Source organism: Saimiri boliviensis, chromosome 19 (assembly GCF_048565385.1).
Source record: "Saimiri boliviensis isolate mSaiBol1 chromosome 19, mSaiBol1.pri, whole genome shotgun sequence".
Taxonomy (NCBI): Eukaryota; Metazoa; Chordata; class Mammalia; order Primates; family Cebidae; genus Saimiri; species Saimiri boliviensis.
Genome location: NC_133467.1, coordinates 2,299,412 through 2,326,061, shown reverse-complemented (window position 1 = coordinate 2,326,061; position 26,650 = coordinate 2,299,412). Strand labels below are relative to the sequence as shown.

General features: G+C 36.9%; 1 long non-coding RNA gene and 1 pseudogene across 1 annotated transcript in view; both read left to right on the top strand.

Annotated features, from left to right (window-relative positions):
- The window catches only part of LOC141582253 (uncharacterized), a 634,729-nt gene that overhangs the window by 420,502 nt on the left and 187,577 nt on the right, over positions 1–26,650 (top strand). The window lies entirely within an intron of this gene.
- LOC141582227 (uncharacterized) overlaps positions 13,255–26,650 on the top strand; it is a 35,134-nt pseudogene continuing 21,738 nt past the window's right edge.

Genomic DNA, 26,650 nt, shown 5'->3' with positions numbered 1-26,650 from the left:
TTCATCAGAGTCTGCAGGGCTTTGGCCTTCAAATATCAAAATGCCATGGGAACTGCTTTACCCAAAATTTTGGTTTACAGCCTTCACTAGGTTACTTACTGGGGCAAGGTTTAGCCGTGTGAACATCTTCACAAACTGGCCAGTTTGTATTAGTCTATGAACTATGACTGTATCTCACAGCTGGGGTCCCAAAGTAAAAGCTGTTGGATCGTGTGTGTGTGTGTGTGTGTGTGTGTGTGTGTGTGTGTGTGCGCGCGCGTGTGTATACATGCTTCTGTGTCTTTATGTGTGTTTACATTTATGTTACATGTTCTGCCTACTGAATTGGCTTATTAATAAAAAAGCACTCATAAATTGAGTAAATAAGTACAAAGTGTTTTTCAAGCTCATATGACTTATGTAAATCTTTAATAACCAAGCTGTCTTTTTATTAGTAAGATGAAAACAGAAATGCCTTCAGATATGTTGGAATACATTTTTATTTGGGTTTTATATTTGTCTCTGCTAGAAATTTTGAGGTGTCAGGTTTTGGCATAGAAGGTTGTAAAACTATACACTCAGTCAAAAGAAAATGATCTTTGTATTTTTTCTTTGATTCATTAGACTAATGTTGTTAGTTTAACAAAAATAGCTGACCCTTCTGAGTAATTGGCAAAAAATACCTGTGCATTTAACTTAAGGTTCTTACTTAAGTGAGTCCCTCATACTCTCTGATATAAAAATAGTTAACAAGGAAATAACTTTATATAATGACGAGCTATATCTAATATCTCAGATTTCAGAAGTAATCTGGATAAACTGTTAAAAATGAAAGAATTGAGTACATTTCAATGGGAACAGATATTTTTGGTAAACTTTGTGTAACTTAAAACCTTAAAATTATTTTTAATGCTTATTGAATGTCTGGGTCATTTCCAATTAAGAAAAGATTATGATTTGGGGAAGTATGTTTCTAAAATTATGGAATGTGCTCATTTATAAAATGCTAATATCTGATTGTTCAGAATTTTTGCTTCTTAGGTTTTCATTAAAATTTAATATTACTAAAAATAAAAATTCTAGTTAATATATAATTCTGTTTATAAAATGTGCCAAAGAAGATAGGGTCTTACTTAGAAAAATAACTTTATCCAATTTAGAAGTTACCTGGAGGTTGATTCAAATTATGGACTATGGAAATATTTTATCCTAAGGTAAAATGACTGGTTATTTTTAGAAAGAAGAAAATTTAGGACAAAGGAGAAAGTACAAGCATGCTGTAGATGATTTGTGTAAGTCGTGTGTAATATTTTTGCCCGTTTCTCTGTATGTCTGTCTTCATGCACACAGAGAGAAAATAGAAAGTTGAAAAGGCTTAGGTAGTAAAATATGTTTTAAAACCCGATAGAAAATTAGAGAAATTTGACTAATTAACATTGCTTATAGTTACAGCCCTTAGTTTTGAGGAGCGTAAAATAAGAAACGTTGTAAAGAAATACACTGGCAGTTTTGTAATTCTATTTCAGTACAGTTAAGCATGAGGCCAGATTTAACATGGAGCCAAGTTTCATATGCATGCTCGCACTGCTTCATACCGTAATCGCTATTCTGCGTGGACTGTACTAGTACTAACGCGCTCAGTGACTGTGTGACTACAGGGCATTTCTTAATTGCCTGCCTGGCCACCTACTTTGTGTTGACCAAATTCCCCTCCTTACCCCTTCATAATTCTTGTTTTGCTACATGTGGTTATGTTTCTGCTATATAATGCCCTAATTTTAGTCAGTCAGGGAGATGAACTTGAGAGTGAACTCCCGTCTCCTGGGCTGCAGCACGTGATTAAAACCTTCTTCCTGGTAACACTTGTCTCAGCGAGTGGCTTTCTGTGCAGCAAGCAGCAGGACCTAGACCAAATCCCTGATGTTTCAATAACAGAAAAAAGAAGTCATTTAAGGTGGGGGAACTGAAAGAGTATAATACCCCAGGTGGGTGTCGAGCAGTGGGAACGCGTGGACACAGGGAAGGGAGCATCATACACTGGGGTCTGCTGGGGGAGAGAATTGGGAGGGACAGCAGTGGGTAGGGAGGTTGGGGAGGGATAACACGGGGAGAAATGCCAGGTACAGGTGATGGGGGGACGGAGGCAGCAAACCACATTGCCGTGTATGTACCTATGCAACCATCCTGCGTGTTCTGCACATGTACCCCAGAACCTAAAGTGCAATATATATATATATAAAAGAAAAATAAAGAGAATCATTCCTGAATTCTGTAAGCAATTGTAACTAAAAAGTCATGCCTACTACCAATATTTTTGTCTTGAAAAGAACGTATCGTAGAAGAGAGAAAGCAAAGAAATAAGAAAATAAAAGAGGCCCTGCAGTTACAGATACCAAAAGAGTAATTTTTAAAAACTGAATCTGTATTAAGCTATATAGCTTAACACTGTTATATTGTTATATTCTGTCTTTCCTTGCTATGTTTACAGTTTCAGTTATATGAAACTATGTTTGAAACAAAATCATATACTTTAATTTGTTTGTAATAAAGGAGTGAAATGAGAGAATAATACATATTTTTATTTTACATGCTCTATCAGTAATCAGGAAAGGAATGAGGAAAGTATGTGAAAGGATTTATGTGGGAAATATATTATTCTTATTTCAAAATTCTGTTGGAATCGAGCTATATATTTTGAAAGTAATAGTATTGAATAATACATCCTGTTTTTAACTTTTGCATTTATATGTGTATGCTAAGGTACATCGGTTCATATATATTTTTCTCTTGGTATCTGTACACAAATATCAAGATAATATAGTTTTTAAAAGTTTGTATTATAAAATACTGCATTGAAGTCTCAATAGGCTTGGTCTGAAATTTGCTAATATTTTCTAGAGGCCTTATTTTTTATATCACCTAGATAAAAATCTAATGTACAGTAATACAAGGAATTAATGTAGTAGGCCTTTAGTAAGTCTGTACCAGAGTGTGAATTCTATGGTAATCATTTCTTTTAATTGAAGTGAGAAATTATCTCTTTCTATGAGCTATTATGCTGAAATTTTCTTCACATGACCCTAGATTACTTTCCTTGAAATTTGCAGCTCCTGTGTTTTACCACTATTCAGTGTATGAAGCTTTGAAGCAGTTTAGTATTCTCTTAAATCATTCTGTCAGTTGAGATCCACCCGTAATTCCTCACATTTTACTGCTTAATGCGCAGCCTTTCTAGTGTAAAAGTCCTAGGGAAATTCACACTCAAATGTTCCCTTTTCTGTTTCTCTCGCGTACTGGAAAAGTTTTCTGAAATTTACTATTTAAGTTGGTAGCAAAGTTAAAAACCAGAGCTACTAAAATGTTGACAATGACTAAGATTTGTTTTTCTCTTTCCCAATTATAAAAAAATGAAATGAATATTTTTCTAACTTCAGTAAGTTCATCCCACTATTACAAAAGTTGAATGATCAAAATCTGTCCTGAAAGCACATTATCAACGTTAGCGTTTTTTTCCCTGCTAGACTGTTTTTCTTCCTTCTGATGACGAAGAAGAACTGCTTTAATTATCATAAACAAATATTTAAATATGATTTTAAATTTACCAGTATTGTTCATTTACTTAGTGGGATCCAAACAGATTTTTCTAATAGCAGGAATATATTTGGTCAAAATATGACCAAATGCATACTTAAAACATTGAAATTAAAAAAAAAAATAGGCTAGAAAGTTGTTTGGTTTAGGGCAGGATACTAGAGAAGCAGAAAAGGTTTGATTTTGTGTGAGTGGTATTATATACTCTGCTGTCATTCCCCAGAGATCTTCTAGTTTTGACTTGACTCTCCTCTTTACCTAGAACACTTAGGTACTTCTGTGATTTTTTTGGGAGCACATCTAGGGCAGGAGATATTTTAAGCATTTCTGTTTGGCTCCTAAGAAGTGTTCCATACATGTGGAGTGACGACTCAATAGACTCTTGGACGCAGAGAGGCTGAGTGATTACCACAGGGTCAAGATCTAGAGGTGGCAGGTAGGTTGTCCATCTGGAATGGAGAAAGATTTGGGTCACTGAAGCAAAGTACTTCATCATTTTGCTTGAGGTTAGCGCTGGTTTTAGAATTGAGCAGTAAAAATGGGAGAATAGAAAGAGAATGCTGTGTATGCTTTGTACTCCGCTAGACCGTTCAGGAGTGGTATTTCAATTATAATTTACAACGTTATTGGATAATGATAATCATCTCTAACTTACACATGAGCAAATGAAATGACAAGACTTGACCAAAAGAGTATTAGTCAAAGCGTCTTTCAGACTGTATTTATTCTTTCAGACTGTGTTTATTCTTCTTTCATTATGTAGTGCTTCTGTTTGTGAGTCCCCTAGTAAGTGACAAAATACCTATCCTTGTGAAAAATTTTCAGCATCACTGATACCTCTATTATAATTACTTATAATTATATACTGTTTACTATTTGTAAACCATTTTTACAAAGCTTTCATATACATTATCTCAAATTATGTAACAACTCTGAGGCTCAAAGAACAATCATTTCCATTTTATATATAATAAAAAATTAAATTGTAAAATAGCAAAATAATTGACTAAGTGTACATGCTGATAGCAGAACGTATTGAACTCAAGTGAATATTCTAGCTCTAAATCCAGTCTTCCTTTCACATCATATAAAGATCATTATAATTAAAAAGTAAATATTAATTATATGCTCTCTATTAACAGTCTTCATCCTGTAAATGATCCCCTGGCATAACCTTGTGCATAATGCCTGACTGCTTTATTTCCTCCTTATCTCCTCGTTTTCTTCCTCAGATATATTATCTGTTACAGCTCAATATCTTGGCTAATATCCTTTCAGGGAGGCAGCTTTTAGAATATTTATTAAGTTACTATTGTTTCGCTTAAATGAAGATTTATGTCTTCTATTGTGAAATGTCATATTGTGAATCTAGATAATTGCCAAGGTTTGCAAAAGTGTGCACATAAATAATAAACACCATACTTCTAAGGTCTAAGCTAATTGACAGAAATAAGTGACTGTGTTTCACTAGAGACCTCTTAGGAAAAAATCATCAGAGATGACACAAACATAAGTAGTGTCCAATTTGTTTCCAGTAATCAGCTCTTAACCTTAAGAGCACAGGCATTGATGTGAGCCGCTTAAATCACGAGGAAGAAGTGCAATAAAATCATGAAAGGTTAAAGGTATAATATTCATATTTACATGTTTTATAGAGAGCCTATTATGTGTCAGATTGTGTGGATAGATAATCATTTAAGGTTTATAATATCTTAAAACATAAAACAAATTGATGTAAAACATAGATATGTTAATGTTTTGCACATAATGAAATTTAATCCCGTTGAAGTGATAGGACTTTCCCAAGACCTTCTAACTAGCAAAGGTGGAGCCACTCTGCAGTCCTAGGCTTTCTGATTTGCAGGACAATTTTCAGTCATATAATGGAAAGGCAGAATAGGTGAGGATTTTTTTCTTACTCATCACCAGTCTGAGAGTGTTCATGAATCTGTATGTGTCTCTCTTTCACTCTGTTCTTGATTGTAAAGTCTTGCCTGTTGTTTATCTTGTTGCATGAGAGTTAATAAACCCAAGTGAGGAAAAGTTTACTTTCCTTGTACCTTTACCCGTAAAGTATTCCTTGATATTTCCTAAGACTACATTCTTATAAAACTAAATTATACTGAATGGAGAAAACAAATTTATTTTGTCTGTTGCCGTAGAATATACAGTAAATACTGATGAAATTACCACATCTGTCACCTGGCTGCTGAGTCTATATGTGAGATATTCATGCCATTTTCCCTCCTAAAGTAGCATTTCCCGTTGATTTATGGTTAAGTATATGAGTAATAAGAAACCACCAAATGAATACACCTGAGCTGGTAATTTAAGAAAATATTCAAAGTGAAAATAAAGTCACTGAAGCTTCACAATTAATGTAGTCATGGCTGGGTAATTTTAAAGTAGAGAACACACACACATTTTATTGTTTTATGTGAGGTGATGCAGCATATATAATACTGAGAGAGCTGCACCAGTGAAACAGGCTTCTGGGAGAAAGACACATTTCACACCTCAGGGGCTTTTTGCAAATTGAAATTGGTGCACTTTTTTTGGTTACAGAATTCTGGCCCTAAATATTTTATCTTTGCCAAAAATATCCTCTAAACAATTTTATATCTTGATTTTTAGTTCAGCTTTCCACAGAAAAATTAAAGGAATATTTGCATGAAATTATTTATTTTCTTATTTTTATTCATTTAACATTTAGAACAATTCTGAAGCCAGGATGAAGAAACTTTTTTTATGAACTGAGGTCAGTATACTTTTCCCCACTGGTGATCAGCAAGAAAAGGCCCTCTGTTTGTAATTCTTGGCTTGAATAATTCATTTTAGTATTTCTGTTTCTACCCTTTAGGCAATATTTATAACAAGCTTGCTGCACTTAATAACACTTCACATAGCTAAACACTGATATCACCAAAGAAGCTAAAGTTAAATTTGAAGCAGTAAACAAATTCTTACACAAATATTTGTCAGTGTTAAAGAATTCTGCAAGTATTCGGAACTTGAAATCTAACCTAGGTCTTTGTAGAAGGAGCGATGAGAGAACAATATACATTCGTAATTCAAGCTGGGAAAGTAGCTTAAACAAGAAGAAAGCGTGTTGAGCTCTGATATTTATTTTCAAAATTATATTGGTGATTAGAAATTTATTTCTTTTGAATACGTTTCCATCAATGGGAAGGGCAAAGGAGGAAAAGAACAGTGGAAAGGAGATACGTTAATTAACTAGGGAGACTTTTTTTTAAAGTACTCACTACATGCAAAATCATTCCGCTAATGCTTTCTGATGTGGCTCTTACCTAAACCTGTTTATGAAGTGGTAGTCATGTGTTATACAGAAACGGAATCTCAGAGTGTTTTGTGGCTGAAAATACCCTCCTTCTCTGTTTCTGCACAGCTCCAGAGCTTCCAGAGTTGAGGTGCGCAGGCTCCCAGCTCTGCCGTCATTCATCTGACTCATCTCTCTCAGATCCCTGTAGAGTATCATTTCCATGTACTGGTGGTTTCCTCCAGTCCCTGTGATCACTTCAGGTGATTTAATGGCTAGTCAAATAAAGATAATTATTTGATGACGCGTTATTTCTCAGATAGCATTTCCAACTAAACAGTAGTTTTAGTGGGAATTTTAGCAATCGGCATTAGTGAGAAACGCTCTTGCCTCTCAAAATGTACTGCAGGGAGCTGCCAACATTGTATGAGCAGTCTTGTAGTTTAAAAATAATAACACATTAATAAATTGTATAAATAATAACACAACGCTGGGGCCAGTTTCAAAGTAAGCAAGGCTCTGTCCTGACAGGCTTTCCCTCCGTCCAGGGGTCTGCTCCTGGCAGTGCTGCGTTAGGCCATCTAGCCCTCTTCCACAGCCTGCAGTTGATGCCCTTGGTAATACCTTCTTACTCTAGATGAGCCCACGTAGACCTTTTTTCCTCAGCTGCCTTTCTGTCCTCAAGTTCATGGTCTGGTAGCTGCCATATTCCAAGGCATTGAAAAAAGACTTGTTGAACCCGATGAAGGCTATCATTGTTCTATGCAATTAGATCTGTTTAGGTCAAAGCAAGAGAACAAGTCTAGGTGAGATTTAGTGACTGTAGGAAACGGTTATCATGGAAATGACAATTACACCTGTATGAGAGATAGTCAAGTTCAGGTTATTCGGTATCAGTTGAATTGCCAAAAGGCAAGCTAAGTATTCAAGCAAGGACTTTCATGTTAATAAAGGTGTCTTTTGATACTATTTTAATACCTTGTGATGGCATATTTTACAGCATGTATTACACTTAAGTAGAATTACTGAATTTCTTATCACCTTCAAGAGACACTGAATTCTTTGAGTTCATGGACTGTACCTTTCGTCTTTGTATTCTCAGAGTTCCCCCTATAATCTTGTCAGGTAAATACATGCATGTTCAATAATTACAAGTGAACTATTGTTTTAGATTTCTCTGCCAGAGAGCTTCTTTTATTCTGTACTCTTTGAGACATTCCTTTGTCCCCTACTTGGAAACTTGACTTAGTAAGGTTTAAATGTTCATAGTTTATATATAAATATCATCAGTCATACTATGTGTGTGTTGACGGGGAGGGACCCTAGAGAAAACAGTGATTCAAGTCACATTTTGTTATAAGTTAAACCAAAAAAAGAAATTAGGGATTTGCCTTAAGCCTGGTTTTCCTGTTCCTCCAATAACTACAGTCAGGTAATACCCTGTGTTACATAACTTTCTGCTTAAAATAGAGTGAAGAATTGAAAACAGGGAGAGTAATTATGATCTGCTGGGACTGGATTCAGTAGTAAAAATTATAGTCTGCTAAAGCTGCCAAAGTGACCCTTTTTTTTTTTCTTCTACATTCTCAGTCTCATTCATGTAGAATCAGGTAACTCATGTCATGTAAAGTACTAATTTTGTTAATTCAAGTAAATCCTTTAAATTTGAGGTATATATGTATATATCTATGTATTTATATATGTATTTATATGTGTGTGTGTGTGTGTGTGTGTGTGTGTATGTATATATCAAAATTTTGCCTGGAATATAGTGAGCATCAGGGAATTGATAAGGCCTTTTAGATTATCTTCTTATCTAAAGTTACTGGCTTTCAAGAATTAAGAACATAATATTTCTTATGAGATTTAAAAGTGTTACTCTAAAAGAGAGAATTTAGTCCTGGAAAAAGAAAAACTCCTTTGGAGTCAGTGCTTCTAATACTACAGTGTGTTGCTTAGTCACCGTTCTACTTTTTCATCCTTGTGTGAAGAAGACCATGTCATGACTGGCATTGTAAAGAAAAGAAACCAAAAAGTAATGATCAAGGCAACTTTTTGAATATTTTAGAAATTGAATGATGAAGACAATAGGCAGACTATTAGTCTATTAAAATTCCTTAATAAAACTTAAATTCAGATTTTGAAAATTTTACCGAGGTGGATGTATTCAGTCTATTTAGCTGAAATGTATAAACTTCACACAAACATTAGAAGCAGAGGATGAAACTGAATGTTGCCTGACATGTCTTCTTGAGATGCAATCTTGGATGAAGACGTTTGTACTTGATTTCCTACCAAGTATTTTGCTGTCCCCTAAAGATACCATTGTGTTACTTATGTAAGAACCCTAGAGTAGGGACTAAATTTGTGGGATTCGCTTTTCTAACCAATTTAATATCTTCAGTTCCTGAAACATACAGATACGTTTTCTTATGCTTTTTGACTCATTAGGGATTTCAGCAGCAAAAAAAATTTAGTCTCTGAAAAATCTACTGTTCATAATTGGTGTGTAAAGTGCTGCGTCTGTACTTGACAAAGTGGAGGAGCCGTTTCGCCTGAAATGGAGAATAATGAAAGTTAAAGAAAATTTCAAATGACTCTATAATTCCGCCTTTGTCAGGAAAGTCAAAAACTTCAGACTCTGTGTCAGGAAAAAACAAGGGGAAACAAGATGCTTTTTAAAAAGTTCACGTCTCGCTTTACAAATCACTGAATATCAGATTTTTTCTGGGAGATATAGAAGATATTTCATGTAAGTGCATTGGGTATTGGAGCAAAGAATGAGCTGAAAGGGTTTTATTCAACTTGGTACAACATGGTGGTGCCCTAAAAGACTTTTCTATTTAGGTGAGAATGCATTAAAATATATCTGGATAAAGAGCAGAAAAATCAGAGGGAACTAAAAATCCATTTCTAGTGATTTTGGAGTTCAGAAAGCTACTCTTTTTGCTTTCTCTCCCTCCTTTTTTCCTCCACCTCCAAATCTCTTCAATATTTAATCAGGACATTCCATTTATTACAAATACTCTAGATTTGATAGTGTGTTAAAATTACATAAATTACCAAAGTATCTTTTTGCATCTAAATAAAGTTGGAGGTTCTTCATGTCAGAAAATTGTGTCTCTCTGTGTAACAATGTATTATCACATGTTAACATTAATTTTTAGCACAATTAATAGGTTGTTACTGTATTGTCTCATTGGTGACTTTGCTCTAAGTATTTCCCATAACTTTCCATCTTTAAAAAATAATTCTATTGACAGAATTCAGGTGATTTGTACTTTAAAAATTGAGGGAGAGAGATCCAAGATGGCTGATGACTAGCAGCTCAGGATTGTAGCTCCCAGTGAAAGTGCAGCCAAGGAGAGGGTGCCACACTTTTAGACGAATTTTTGTTGCTCATGGACCAGGAGATTCCCAGCGGAGGAGCCCCACGGGTCACCAGTGTGACTCTTGTTGCCGGCGCGGTGGTTTTGCCGGTGTCCCGGCGCAGCGGTTCTTGATGCAGAGTAAACGGGACTGGGTCCCCTTTTGGTCCACGTTTGGAGCTCCGGGAAGGCAGAGTCGCCTATTCAGCTGCTTGAAAAAGGGACTCAAGGGGGAAGCCAGACCAGAGATTCCCAGGCAGAAAAGCACCAAAAATCCTAACCCCGCTGTTTTAGCCGGCGCAGCGGTTTGCTCAGATTTCGGGGCTGAGAATCAACAAGTTGGACGTCCACTCAGAGACCTAATTTGAAAGTCGGTAATTACAAAGATGACAGGTGGATAAATTTACAATGATGGGAAGAAACCAGCGTAAAAAGGCTGAGAATACCCAAAATCAGAATGCCTCTCCCTCTACAGGGGATCACAGTTCCTCATCTACAAGGGAACAAGGCCTGATGGAGAACGAGTGCGTTTCAATAACAGATTTAGGCTTCAGAAGGTGGATGATAAGAAACTTCTCTGAGTTAAAAGAACATGTTTTAGCCCAGTGTAAAGAAACTAAGAACCTTGAAAAAAGGTTTGATGAAATCCTAACAAGAATAGACAATTTAGAGAGGAATATAAGTGAATTAAGGGATCTGAAGAGTACAATACGAGAACTCCGCGAAGTATGCACAGGTTTTAACAATCGAATTGATCAAGCAGAAGAAAGGATATCAGAGGTCGATGCCCAACTTAATGAAATAAAAGGAGAAGACAAGATTAGAGAAGAAGAAGTAAAAAGGAACGGGCGAAGTCTCCAAGAAATATGGGACTATGTGAAAAGACCTAATGTACGTTTGATAGGTGTACCTGAGTGTCATGAAGAGAACGAATCCAAGCTGGAAAATATTTTTCACGGTATTATTCAGGAAAACTTTCCTAACCTAGTAAGGCAGGACAATACTCAACTCCAGGTAATACAGAGAACACCACAAAGATATTCCTCGAGAAGAGCAACCCCAAGACACATAATCGTTAGATTCACCAGGGTTGAAATAAAGGAGAAAATTCTAAGGGCAGCTAGAGAGAAAGGTCAGGTTACCCATAAAGGGAAGCCCATCAGACTCACAGCAGATCTCTCAGCAGAAACCCTACAAGCCAGAAGAGAGTGGGGGCCAATATTCAATATCCTCAAAGAAAAGAATTTTCAACCCAGAATCTCATATCCAGCCAAACTAAGCTTCGTAAATGAAGGAAAAATAAAATTTTTCGTGAACAAGCAAGCACTCAGAGATTTCATCACCACGAGGCCTGCTTTACAAGAGCTTCTGAAAGAAGCTCTACACACAGAAAGGAACGACCAGTATCAGTCATCCCAAAAACTTACCAAAAGGTAAAGAGTATCTTCATAATGAAGAATCTGCATCAACTAATGGGCAAAATAGCCAGCTAGCATTAAATGACAATATTAAACTCACAAATATCAATATTAATCCTAAATTTAAATGGATTAAACGCCCCAATCAAAGACACAGACACGCAAATTGAATAAAAAGTTAAAACCCATCGGCACGCTCTATCCAGATCCATCTCATAAGCAAGGACACACAAAGACTCAAAACAAAAGCTTGGAGGAAGACTCACCAACCAAATGGAGAGAAAAACAAAACAAAACGGGAGTTGTAACTTTCACCTCTGACAAAGTAGACTTTAATAGTAACAAAGACTAAAAGAAACAAAGAGGGACATTCCATAATGGTAAAAGGATCAATGCAACAGTAGGAGTCAATGATCATAAATATGTATGCACCCAATATAGGAACACGCAGATACATAAGACAAGTTCTTAATGACTTATAAAGAGACTCAGACTCCGCACAATAATAGCGGGAGACTTTGACACCACATTGTTAATATTCGACGGATCAACGCGATAGAAAATTAACAGGGACATTTATGATTTGAACTCAGACCTGGAACAAGTAAACTCAGTGATTATTTATAGAATTCTTCACGCCAGGTCCACAAACATACATTTTTTTTCGGCATCACATTACACCTCTTTTGAAAGTGACCACATAATTAGAAGTAAATCACTCTTCAGCATTTGCATAGCATTTCACAGATTTAAATGAAATATCGGTTGGCTGTTGGTTATTTTCTTCCCTTATTCCTTCCTGTCTCTGCTGTTAAGTACAATTATTGGCCTAAAAGAGGTTTTTAATACCTGTTCTTAGATTGCATTCCAGCCTGGGCAATAGAGTGAGACTCCTGTTCTCTCTCACCCTTCCTCTTTCTCTTTCTCTTTCTTTCTTTGCGGCCCTCCCCCACTCCACCCCATGCGCCTCTGTCCCCCTTTCCACCTCAAAAAAAATAAAATTGAGTATCTTTTAAAAACGTTATATAATGAAGCATGAAATATTAAAACCTTGTTTAATTACATTTCTTGAGATACTCAGTATGGCACACAAATATAAAATGTGCGTGATTAAAATAGGTTACTGTTAGTATTAAAAGCATGCCTGTTTTTTTAAAAAAAAATACTGAATTTTAGCAGACGTGGTAGTAAGTGTTGCAGATGTGTGTTTACATATTGCCCTGCTCTGTGTCATCCCCACATACCCAGACGTTCCCTATGGATACCAAAATTCATGCATGCTCAGGTCCATTATATAAAATGACATAGTATTTGCATATAACATAAGCATATCCTCCATATCCTTTAAGTCATTTCTAAATTACTTGTAATACTTCATATAATTTAAATGCTATGTGAATAGTTGATATGCTGTATTATTTATTTGTGTTTTTTTAAAATTGTTGTATTTTTAATTTTTTTTCCAAATATTTTTGACGAGCAATAGATCGAATCTGCAGATGTGGAGCGTATTAGTCCATTTCCATGCTGCTGTTAAAGTCATACCTGAGCCTGGGCAATTTACAAAAGAAAGAGGTTTAATGCACTTACAGTTCCACGTGGCTAGGGAGGCCTCACGATCATGGCGGATGTCAAAGAGAAGCAAGTCACGTCTTATGTGCATGGCAGCAGGTAAAGAGAGAGAGAGCTTGTGCAGAGAAACTCACATTTTAAAACCATTAGATCCCGTGAGACTTAGTCACGATCACGAGAACAGGATGGGAAAACTTGGCCCCATGAGTCGTCAGCTTCCACCTGCTCCCTCCCTCAACATGTGTAATTATGGGAGCTACAAGATGAGATTTGTGTGATGACGCAGAGCCAAACCATATCATGTAGCCTGTGGATACTGAGCAGGGGGGCCAATAGGCATGTATTTGTATTTTCCTGGTATTTTCTGTCTTTTGTGTTTTACCTACTTGTAAAGTTAGTTTTTAGGCTTGACTTGCTATATACTGTCTTTCATCAGGCTAGAAGGTTATCATGGGCCTGAATCTTGTGCTACTCAGATGTTTTCACCAATGCCTACCACTGTATTTGGCACATAGAAGGAAGTAAATAAATGCAAAAAAAAACAATCAGTTTATGTTCTTACATAGTGTAACAGATGCTGGGATCTGACTTGTTTGGTGTGCCTTGAGGATAAGTAACATGATTGTGTCATACAAGTTGAAACGTGACTTTGGAAGTATGCTGGCATGACATCCTACTTTTGTGGGAAAGCTTTGGGAAATTTCTGTTTCCCAGTCCTGAGTGTTATATGTCCTGAGCAGCAGGTGTAGCACAGTGGTGTTCTGAATTGTGCTTGGACATAGTACTAATGGCTGTTAGTATACAAGTTCAATTGGCTGGCCCTTTCAGAGAGTCTGAAAGCTACTTGATATATATTCATAGACAGGTTTCTGCTTAATTAGCCCAGTTGGATTCTCTTGTTTGCAAATATGAACACAATAATAGAAAGAGTGCAAAAATGTGATTATAGCAAATCTCTAGTTCGCCCTAAAGTATGAAATATTTTTCTCTTAATTGGAAGATGGGGAAGATGATAGAAATGTATATGAATGAATGTGTTTTATTTTTGCATAAATTCTGTCAAACAGCTTTCAGTTCTAAAGTGCATAAATGCAGTTACTTTGTTCATTTGACATATTTTTAATCACAGCATATAAATAGTAACGCTTCATATTGTCTGTATTTCTAACATTTCTTCAGTACATTTCACATGATTTCGTTTTATAATTATAATAGCCCTAAAATGTAGGTATTGCCCATGACTTCCATGCTAATAAGAGGAAAATTTAAAAGTAGATGAGAGTGTCTCATTTTTAATTCATATGAAGATTTTTCTCTGGGATATGGTTGGCATTAAGTATGTAGACAGCCATATAGCAGTGATGTCTGCTTTTGTTCCTACATTTATTTAAGGGTCAAAAATAGTGACTGTCTGAATGTTTTCAGCTTGAATGACAGGTAGCCTCTATATATTGATTACATTATGAACTAGATACATGTCAAATCATCTCTAATATGTGGAAGCTGTGATAGCTTTAGACATTACTAAACCTATTTAGTTTTCTGCTTAGAAACATCTAGTAATAAAATGTTTAGTTCTCAGTATTATATTTCTTAAAAATTAAAAATATATTATCTGTTTTCATTTAGATCATTTTATTTTAAAATGGTTAAGAGAAATGGTTTTTAAATATTGTTCTTATAGTCTCAGAAAAGGACTGAATTCATTTCCCACTAATGATGTCCTTAAAAGAGTTGATGATATGACATAAAAACTCTATTAATATTATTTGTACTCATTGCTATAAAATCATCATAATAAAATACAAGTACAGTAATAGCCCCCTGTGTTCACTAGTGTAGTGTGGTATTCCATGGGAATTTGACAGGAGCTTTTTCTAAATTCTAAGTTCTAACTTGGCAGAAATGTTTCTGTAACTTATGAAAATGCTGTGTAACAAATTAAAAAGTAGAAAATAGAATGGGCAAAGACTTTAGTTTCCAGTAATACTTAGCAGTCATATATTTTCATAAATCATGGTATATTTTATGACTAGTTGAGGTAATATTTGGAAAGCATGCTAGTGATTACTCTTTGTTTCTCAAGATTTTACATTTAAAACTTCAGCTTTGATCTGAAAGGCATGTTTTTCCCCCCAGAAAAAAAACACATTTGATGGTACTGAAGTCGCATGTTTAAGTTTCTAGCTTATAATTCTGAATAATTGGTTTATCAGGTTAGCAAGAGGCATTCAGAAACACATTAATACTCTCATGTCACTGAGATGTGAATGGTGCGTTGTGATGGTAATTTCGCAAATGATGCCACAGCGTTTACAAAGATCTAACACCATCCAGATAGTAATTAATAACAGCCGAAAGAATGTGTAATATTATTTCACTTTATTATAAAGTACTTAAAACATAAAATTACTTCTGGGACTTGATATGGAAACATAAGTTGTTTACAAAAACATGCCTAAAGTTAGCAATGCTGAATTGCCATCTTGTTAAAAATGTTTTGTTTTTTCTTTAATCTGCAGATATTGACACTGAATTTGTCATTATTGATGTGAGTTTAATGTTTTTCCTTTTTTTTTTTTTTTTTTTTTTGGTAAAATGTCTGTTCATATCCTTCGCCCACTTTTGAATGGGCTTGTTTGTTTTTTTCTTGTATATCTATTTTAGTTCTTTGTAAATTCTGGATATTAGCCCTTTGTCAGATGCGTAGACTGCAAAATTTTTTTCCCATTCTGTTGGTTGCCGATTCACTGTAATGACTGTTTCTTTTGCCGTGCAGAAGCTGTGGCGTTTGATTAGGTCCCATTTGTCTATTTTGGCTTTTGTTGTCGATGCTTTTGGTGTTTTGGTCATGAAGTCCTTGCCTATGCCTGTGTCTTGAATGGTTTTGCCTAGATTTTCTTCTAGGGTTTTTAGGGTGTTAGGTCTTACGTTTAAGAAGACATACATGAGGCCAACAAACATATGAAAAAATGCTCATCATCACTGGTCATTAGAGAAATACAAATCAAAACTACATTGAGATACCATCTCACGCCAGTTAGAATGGCAATCATTAAAGAATCTGGAGACAACAGACGCTGGAGAGGATGTAGAGAAATAGGAACACTTTTACACTGTAGGTGGGAGTGTAAATTAGTTCAATCATTGTGTAAGATAGTGTGGCGATTCCTTAAGGACCTAAAAATAGAAATTCCATTTGACCCAGCAATCCCATTACTGTGTATATATCCAAATGAGTATAAATTGTTCTACTATAAGGACATATGCACACAAATGTTCATTGCAGCAGTGTTTACAATAGCAAAGACCTGGAACCAACCCAAATGCCCATCGATGATAGACTGGATAGGGAAAATGTGGTACATATACACCATGGAATACTATGCAGCCATCAAAAACTGTGAGTTCGTGTCCTTTGGAGAGACATGGATGAACCTGGAAACCATCATTCTCAGCAAACTGACAAGAGCAGAAAATCAAACACCACATGTTCTCACTCATAGGTGGGTGTTGAACAATGAGAACACATGGACACAGGGAGGGGAGCACTACACAGTGGGGTCTGTTGGGGGGAAATGGGGGAGGGGCAGGGGGTGGGGAGGTGGGGAGAGATAGCATGGGCAGAAATGCCAGATATAGGTGATGGGGAGGAAGGCAGCAAATCACACTGCCACGTGTGTACCTATGCAACAATCTTGCATGTTCTTCACATATACCCCAAAACCTAAAATGCGGTTAAAAAATCATCTTTTTCCAGACACTTTTTGAAACTTTTAATGGATAACTAAAGAATTATCTTTACACGTGGCAACATGTAACGTAGGTGATTAAAGGAGGTGTGGTGTGCTCATGGATATTCGTTAGATTGGGCCATCAGTTGGGTATTTCAGAGCATTGAGATGAAAGTTGATGGTCCATGGCAAGTTTTAGTTTTTGAAATGTTTTGTTTTACATTGGTTTTAGATAACTGAGTGTAAATGCTTATATCACAGAAATTAAAACTTTATAATTGTAGCGAGAGAGGCATTTTAAAGATGTTACTGCTTTTTGTGTTAGCCATTATGTTGGGGATAAATCTTTATCAATCTGTATTATTGAAATATAGTAGTCCAGATGAGACTGATTTAATGAAAGAACAACATTAAAACAAGGCAATGCTAACTGGCTGACAACGTGACTAGTATATAGAACATTCTGGCATGGGGATGATGAGGTGAATCAGCTTACTCTATTGGTTATACAGAAAAATCAAATAACCAAATTAGAGAAGGTGTTTGTCCTCTAGCTATATTAACTGGGGATAGAAGAGTATGAATATTTTGAGGATCATCAGACATACTCAACTTCCATGTTCTCCTCTTCTCCCCTCATCCTATTACATTCATAAAACACAACCATCTCCTCCTTGGTTCACTAATTTCTAAAAGCTAAGAATTAAATGCATTTTTTTGTTGTTCAAAATCTTTCTTCTTCTTACTATGTGGATATCACTGGTGAAAACAAGCACATTTGCTCTCTTAGGCATTTTTACCTGCACTTTCATAAGTATATTAGATACCTAAGAGATGAGGGTGTGAAACAGGAGTTCTCTGAGCCTGCTGTGAAAACAGATGCTACTGGAGGAAACCGTGTAAATGATTTGGGGGTTGAGGAAGAAAAACAATGAAGAAGGAATATTGTGGGCAACAAGGAATTAAATCACATGTCTGCCCAGGGCTGATAGGAGGGACCAATGTCTGGGTATTCATTGCAGGGTAAATGAGAAGGACATCTCACCGGACACCTCCATTAAAACAATATGTCAGCTCAAAGTGCTTAATGAAACAAGACTGTGATAACTCCAAGAAATAGTAAAATGAATCCAAAGAAATAAATGTGTAAGAATATAAACAAATTAGATTATCTTTTCAAGATCTCATTAACTTATTTATTAGTTATTAGACAGTGGTAAAAGCATATAAATCAGAATTAAGACAAAGTAGATTAATAACAAATATTTCTGAATAAGCAGTCAAGTATATTATCCTTGGTTTGTTCTTTATATGTTTATATTCTTCTACGATTCAAATCATGAAAAAGGAAATAATCAGTATATTTAAGATCTTTTGACTCTTTGAGACATTTTTAAGAAAAACTTCTGATTCATCAAAACATTGTGAAAGAATGTGAACCACAGCTCTGGTTTCTGCTTTTACATTAACTTTTAGGGAATTCATTGTGAAATCCATAAATTTGCTCAGACCCAATTACGTTTGTTGAAGGCAAATGATAATTGTATTTGTCAAATAGAAGTGTTTTTCATTGTTGTTCACCTATTCTTTTCTTTTTTAACTCCTGAATCCTTTCTAACCTTTCAACATATTATTTCAAGTTTTGTTAACTTTTACCTTTCCTTTTAATTTTGGAGGTTCTGCAATAGCTTCTGCACGGTATTTCTTTGTGTGTAGGGAATGTGGGATTGCAGGTTAATGTTTAGTATGGAACTTAAATGTATCATTTATGATGAATTTTATCAGAATTAAGATGATGGAAAACAGCATGTGAGAAAAAGCATGGCCAGGTAAATAGAATTAAGTATCTCTTGAGCATATGAACTGATACTGATAGGGTGGCCAACGGACAGATGCTGTCGACCTTCAGAGACACCAAGTGTTCTTAAGTGACAGAGACCTGTTGTTATTTATAATTTCTTCACCATTTTTTGAGCCATTAAAATCTAACATGGTTTTGTTTTAGTGATTATTTATTTACATGTTCTTTCCGGTTAGGTTACTTTTGAAAAGTAAAAAAAGTACGGACATAGTGGAGTACAGTGATATGTGACATCTTTGTTTTCTAGCTGTTATGGAGATACTTCTCTGTCAGTTCCAACTCTAAATATAAAGGCATCTATTTAAAGAAGGTGACTTCTTTATATCTAACTCTAGATATATAAAGGTATTCTATTTAAAGAAAAATGCATGGAAGTTGTGGTTACTGATTACCTTCAAGAATGTAGTGAGTAGTTCAAGCAAGTAATGATACCAAATAAGCAATTCTATAATTTTTGCAAGTATGATTAGCATATGATAGGAATATACATATTTAAAGCTATGTCATCTCCTTTTCTCAAGCCTTTTGCTGTGATTATTTTTAATGTCACTTGAAATTCACTTGGCTAGCTCTTCTACCAGCTCAGGAGGAAGTCTGAAAATGTTTAATAAAGTTTCTTTCTTTAGACTTCTCAAGAATATGTACTAATTAGATTTGTGTCTAAAAAAAAAAAAGATAGCAGAAAATGTTATAAGGGATCACAAAATAATTAATGCACTTTTATTATTTGAAAAACAGCATACGTTGAGATTTTAGACAGTGATCTATTGGCATAAAGAAGTAAAGGCGCCCGCACAAAAAATGACCAGTTTATGGCCAAACTGATTGTTTTTAGGAAAGCAGATTTATCTTGTTGCTAGGTCAGAAGTGTGAAGGATTCTTCCCAAGTCAGTTTTTGTCTCAGAATGTTGCAAGTGGCTGATTTTGAGAGGTTTATATATAGCTCTGGACTGAGAGTTACATCCCAAGGATTTGGAGTTGAAATTTAAAGAGACTTGACACTGATTTAAGAGACACAAGTGGGTATCGGTGAGAACAGAATCACCGTTTATTAAAATATAATCAAATCATTGATTTTCTGTACATAAATGTGATACATCAGCACTGTGGAATATCAAAATGGGCGTATTTAAAAAATTTGTTATTTTGTTTTTAAAATTAGATTTAAGAAATATTTATATTCCTAGTATAGGGTAGGCACCACGTCAAATCTTAAGTCAATCAAAATACTTATTAAGAGACTAGGTCCATTGCAGTGGCTCACACCTGTAAACCCAGTACTTTGGAAGGCTGAGGCAGGCGGATCACCTGAGGCCAGGAGTTCAAGACCAGCGTGGCCAACATGGTGAAACCCAGGGTCTACCAAAAATACAAAAATTAGCCAGGTGTGGGGGCACACGCCTGTAATCGTAGCTACTCGGGAGGACGCCTGTAATCGTAGCTACTCGGGAGGCTGAGGCAGGAGAATTGCTTGAACCTGGGAGACGGAGGTTGTAGTGAGCCGAGATCGCACCACTGCACTCCAGCCTGGGCAACAGAGTGAGACTCCATCTCAAACAAAAATGAAAACAAAAAACCATTACTGGTTAATTGTAGGCATTGTATCCACACTGAGAATACAACAGCAAATTTTAAAATAAAGCAATTTGAAATTATGGTGAATTGATTTAAAGCCAAACAAAAAAAAAAACTGATGAGAAAGAAAAATGGAGTTTATAAGAGAAGGTTTCTTTGGGAGATGGTATTTAAACTGATGGGAAATAGAGGAACAGAATCTTGAAGATGAACTTTCCAGAGGGCACAGCATGTAAAAAGGCCTCGAGGAACTGAAAGAAAGCCTGCATGAGGAGCAGATGGCCGAGAAGCCGGATGTCCGGGATGGGGTTTGAGGGCCGGAAGGCAGGGACCAGCAGCTGCAGAGTTCAGACTTAGTGCCAGTCACAGAGCTTGGTACGAAATTGCTCTCTGCATATTTACCCTTAGATATCCTCCAGGCTCCTTAAGCTCAGAATGCCCAACAGTACGCTTCTTTGTTCCTTACATCTGAAAATAAAATCCTGATCTACCAGGGGTGTCAGCCCAGAACATTCTTGGAAGTTCTTTTTATTCTCTCCCCGGGAGGTATGTTCCGTTCTTCTTTGCTAACGACTCTGGACTCTGTCCTCTGCTTCCCCTGCCCTCTTTCATCATATGCAGTCACATGGACACCAGCAGGTGCTTAGCTAGTTATTGTGGTCACCTTATGAAGGGCAGCCTCAAGCCCCCATTCAAAATTGGGTTTGAATGTAGATTGATGATACTCTCATGCACCGGGAGGATCTGAAAAGAGTTGACACTCATAACGAGGCCTTCTAAGGAGGGCAGAGCAGGTTCCCAAGTGGGTACAGAAGGGCTTGAGAAAACAGAGAAGGGAGGCTGGCTGTGCTGTATTGTCCTGAGGGCATGGGAGTACTGGCATGATTTGGGCTCCTTGCTGGCACTGAGAGAATGAACGCAAGTGTTCTTTTCAGCTTGCCCAGATGTTAGGGAAAAGGAGAAGATGGAAGGGTGGGACTTGAAAGTTGTGAGTGGTCAAAGGTAAAATATGGAATTGGATACTTTGTTACAGTAGTCTTTCTGACTCCAGTATTGATTCCCGAAATCTGTTCTCCATGCTCTAATCTTTGACTATTCTAAAACTTAGATGATCTCCTGTCTTTTCCTCACTTATAATTTCATTGTCATAAATAAAAATTCAAGTTCCGGCTGGGCACAGTGGCTCATGCCTGTAATCCCAGCACTTTGGGAGGCCAAGGTGGGCAGATCACGAGATCAGGAGTTCAACATCAGCCTGAACAACATGGTGAAACCCTGTCTCTACTACAAATACAAAAATTAGGTGGACATGGTGGTGGGTGCCTGCAAACCCCGTTATTCAGGAGGCTGAGGCAGGGGAGGCACTTGAACCTGGGAGGTGGAGGTTGCAGTGAGCTGAAATCATGCCACTGTACTCCAGCCTGCGTGACAGAGCGAGACTCTGTCTCAAAAAGAAAAGACGGTCTCAGTTCCTTAATGTGGCATCTGAGGTCCTTTGTTGCTTGTCTTCTGCTCACATTTTCAGGTTTTCTCTTTTTTTTTAATTTTAATTTTAATTTTTTTAAATTTTTTTGAGACGGAGTTTCGCTCTTGTTACCCAGGCTGGAGTGCAATGGCGCGATCTCGGCTCACCGCAACCTCCGCCTCCTGGGTCCAGGCAATTCTCCTGCCTCAGCCTCCCGAGTAGTTGGGATTACAGGCACGCGCCACCATGCCCAGCTAATTTTTTGTATTTTTAGTAGAGACGGGGTTTCACCATGTTGACCAGGATGGTCTCGATCTCTCGACCTCGTGATCCACCCGCCTCGGCCTCCCAAAGTGCTGTGATTACAGGCTTGAGCCACCGCACCCGGCCCCGGTTTTCTCTTAATATTCCTACCTTCACATTCCATTTTCCCGCCACACTCAGTTAGCTGAAGCGCCGTAACATGCCTGGATCCCACACTTCCAGATTTTTGTTTGCTTTTTTCCCAATGTCTGAAATACTGTTTTCTCCTCTACTTCCATATGTTTATTAATTTCACTTCTATGAGGTATAATTTACATAAAATAACATTTTCACTCTTTTAAAATGTAAGGTTTATTGAAGTCTGACAAATGCATATAGTAATGTAACTACTATATCAAAATAGAGACTGCCTCTCCATCAGGAAAAATTCCTTTGTACTACCTTACAGTCACGTAATCCTTTTATACCCAGTCCTACAGATCTGTTTCTTTAGTTCTGTCTTTTTCATGATCTTATAAATGAAATTATAAAGTAGGTGGTGCTTCATCTCTGTTTGTTTTCCAGTAACATAATACTTTTTGATACTCATCTATGTATTTGTATTTATCATTTTTTCCTTTTTATTGATGACTTAATATTTTATTGCATGGCCATAGCATAATTTATTTACATACCAGTTGATCTATGGATTATTTCTAGTGTTGGGCAACTATAAATAAATTTGCTATCAACATTGCTCTACAGGTCTTTGTGTACACAAGGATTTATTTCTCTCAGAAAAGTGTGTAGGGATGAGATTTCATATTCTATGGAAACAATATATTTAAATTTATACAAAACTGCAAACTTCAAGCCTGTTGTGCCATTTTTAATTCCTATCAGTAATGTATGAATATCCACTCTCAAATACTCATCTTAGTATTTGTCAAGTTCTAAAAATTATCTGTTCTAGTAGGTGTATAGTTATCTCATTGCAGATTTTTAAATAATTAAGGATGATGAACATCTCTTCATGCGTTTATTTGCCATTCGTGTATCTCTGATAAAGAATCTACTCAAGCCTTTTTAACCATTTTTAAAATTGGGTTGATGAACTTTCATTATTGAATTTAATGGTAAGAGTTCTTTATATGCTTGGAAAGGTCCTTTTAATCAGGTATGTGCTTTGCACATATTTTCTCCCTGTCTAGGGACGATAATAACTTTGTTTCTACCCTTCCCCCAGCAGCAGCGGTCATTTGCCTGGGTCCTCTGCCCTACCCAGTATTAAAAAGGTGTTGGCTTTAGTCCTCTGCAGAGGGCAGCAGGTTATTCTCTGGGACCGTAGTACATAGGTTTTCCTACCTTTCCACCAGTGGCTTACGGCTTTTGCTTACATTCAAGAAGGATCCACGACATGTTGGGGATTATGTGGTTTTGTGCCATGGAGGTCTCGGGGCACACCCAAGTCCCCCGTCCTGCCTCCTGTCTGCCTCATGATCACTAGTGACGTGCTCAGAGAGCGCTAGGGAGTGAGTGCAGACCACTCGTGTATCTGGGCTCCCAGAATCTGAACTCAGCCAGTACTTGACATTCATACGTTATTTAAAAATTACTGGTTTTCTTACTCCCAGATTTCATGGAGGCTGCTTCTTCCTCTTTGACCATGCCAAAAGTAAAACAGTAAAAGAGTTCATATATTCTGTATATCTTGCTTTACTCAGAGCGAGATCTCACCTCAGACCACAATCCTGTCTGCCATCTTTTGGAATTCAGTTGACAAGTTGCTTTGGTGTTGCGTTCTTGGTGTCATTGACAGGTTTTTGTTTTGTTTTGTTTTTTTGTTTTTTTAATGCTTCATGGCACAAGAGTCCTGTTGTTGGTGTTAGAGTGGTTAGCTGAGCAGATTATGCTGCTCAGAAAATCCTATGGTTGTAAGAGGGTCAGGGTAGATAAAAAGGGGAAACGTGTGTTGTTTTTGTCTGTAGAGGTATCTTTTTTTTTTAACTCTGTCACCCAGGCTTGGGTACAATGACATGGTCTCGGCTCACTGCAACCTCTGCCTCCCAGGTTTAAGAGATTCTCCTGCCTCCGCTTTCCAAGTAGCTGGAATTACAGGCATGTGCAGATTATGCTGCTCAGAAAATCCTATGGTTGTAAGAGGGTCAGGGTAGATAAAAAGGGGAAACGTGTGTTGTTTTTGTCTGTAGAGGTATCTTTTTTTTTTTAACTCTGTCACCCAGGCTTGGGTACAATGACATGGTCTCGGCTCACTGCAACCTCTGCCTCCCAGGTTCAGGAGATTCTCCTGCCTCCACTTTCCAAGTAGCTGGGATTACAGGCATGTGCTACCATGCCTGGCTAATTTCGTATTTTTAGTAGAGACAGGTTTCTCCATGTTGGTCAGGCTGGTCTCAAACTTCTGGCTTCATGATCTGCACACCTTGGCCTCCCAAAGTGCTGGGATTACAGGCATGAGCCACGGCGCCTGGCCCTGTGTATGTATCTTGATGCACATTTTTATGTACTGCTAATAACATAGTGGGACTATCTATAAGGGTCTTTGATGTTAAATCTTTATGTTAATCAGGTAAACTTAATGTTTTAAATGCTAAAAAATACTCAGACTTCAGCACTATATGATGCATCCATGTAACCAGATACCACTTGGACACCAAAAGCTATTGAAAAAAAATTATTTGCAATCTAACTCCAATAACTCTCCAATAACCGAAAGATAACAAAAATAAAATGGCTAGTGCAACAGTTTATTCTGTGATAGCTCAGAAATTTAGTCGTTATTGCACTAACCAAATAAACTTATACCGAAAATTGAATTTTCATATTACATTTATATTGCATTATAGATATTAAATTTATAGTTAGTAAACAGCATATACACAATTATAGTCATAAATTCATTAAAATGATATATTGGGTTAATTTCCCACTGAAGTCTGGTAGAAATAAATGTATTCTAAATAGTGTATCAAAAGTTTATTAAAAAATCCATCAACAGTTTGTTGCTGTTTTCTCATGACGTGAATCTGGATTCTATCTTGAATCTCTCTGCTTCTAAGAATTCAGTCAATTAGTAAAATGTCTGACTCAGTCTTACACTAGAAGGTAGCCTCAAGTAAATGTAACTATCCACACAGATCTATTCCTCTGTTTACCAAGATATAATGACAAAATAGACTATATCAACTTAGACACAAGGAATAAAATCTAATTATACATAAGAGTTAAGACATTTGATCTACAGGAGAACATATGTTATTAACGATTTCTGAAAATAAAAATAGCCAAAGCAGCTATATAGCACTCTAAACTGAAGCATCAGGTTATCAGGACTCCTATGGAACCTCTGGTCATTCCAACAACTGCCTTCTGCTTCTTCCAGGACCTCATTCATCCTTTATGGATGGAAAGTATGGGACAGGCGTGAGCAATCGACAGCTACACTCTCACGTCCTGTGCCATTCTGCTCACATTCCAGCACTCCCTGACCAAAAGAACATTCCAGAGTGGGCTTTGTTAGGCCAGCTCTGGTTCCCTTCAACATCTGTGGTACTGGATTGTGAGGTAGAGAGAAAACATTCTGAATTCAGGTGGAAAAAATGTAGATATACAAACACACGGGTCCACAGGCACGTGTGCCCCCACTCTGCCACACAAATACGTCTCCAAAAGAAAAGCACTGATTGTGCATAAGCTCACACACAGTCTTAGAGAGCTTCAGTTGGGATATGCACACAGCACTGCTAATAGACAAAATACTTTTGTGTCGTATGACAAACATTATAATTTTAATAGTTGTATATGTAGTTTGGAAATAATATAACGGTATTTTTGTTGACTATATAGAAGGATAATTGGTGGAGGAATCATTGTTGGGTGATTGAGAGAAAGTTCACAGAAAATCCATAGCTACTGACTGAGTTGGAGTAAAGGGATACCACCTGCCGTAATGTGCTACCATGTTATGGTAGGAGAGGACCACTAATTCAGTGGAGAGAAGGATGTGTCTATGGACAGGAGAGGCACCATCTAAGACTATGGCTATAGGTTTTAGAGCAGGCGTCCCCAAACTACGGCCTGCGGGCCACATGTGGCCCCCTGAGGCCATTTATCCGGCCCACCGCTGCAGTTCAGGAAGGGGCACCTCTTTCATTGGTGGTCAGTGAGAGGAGCACAGTATGTGGCGGCCCTCCCACGGTCTGAGGGACAGTGAACTGGCCCCCTGTCTAAAAAGTTTGGGGACGCCTGTTTTAGATATTTGTTAGACAGCTTTTATTTCCTTTGTCTGAGGGCTGAATTGAGGGACATAAAATAACTTACCTTTTTTTTTTTTTGTAAAACAAATGTTGAGGTCAGATGCATTATTTTACCATTTTGAATCCCCACCAACTCTGTTCCATGGGAAAAAGGTATTAAGGAGGTACAGTGGAGCAATTCTCTATTTAAACACATTCCCTCTTCTCTGCTATGAAGTCAGTGTAGGAAACAACTCACAGAAGAAAAGGAAGCCAGTGCCTCTGGGCTTTATCTTTGCATAGTGTGTTCC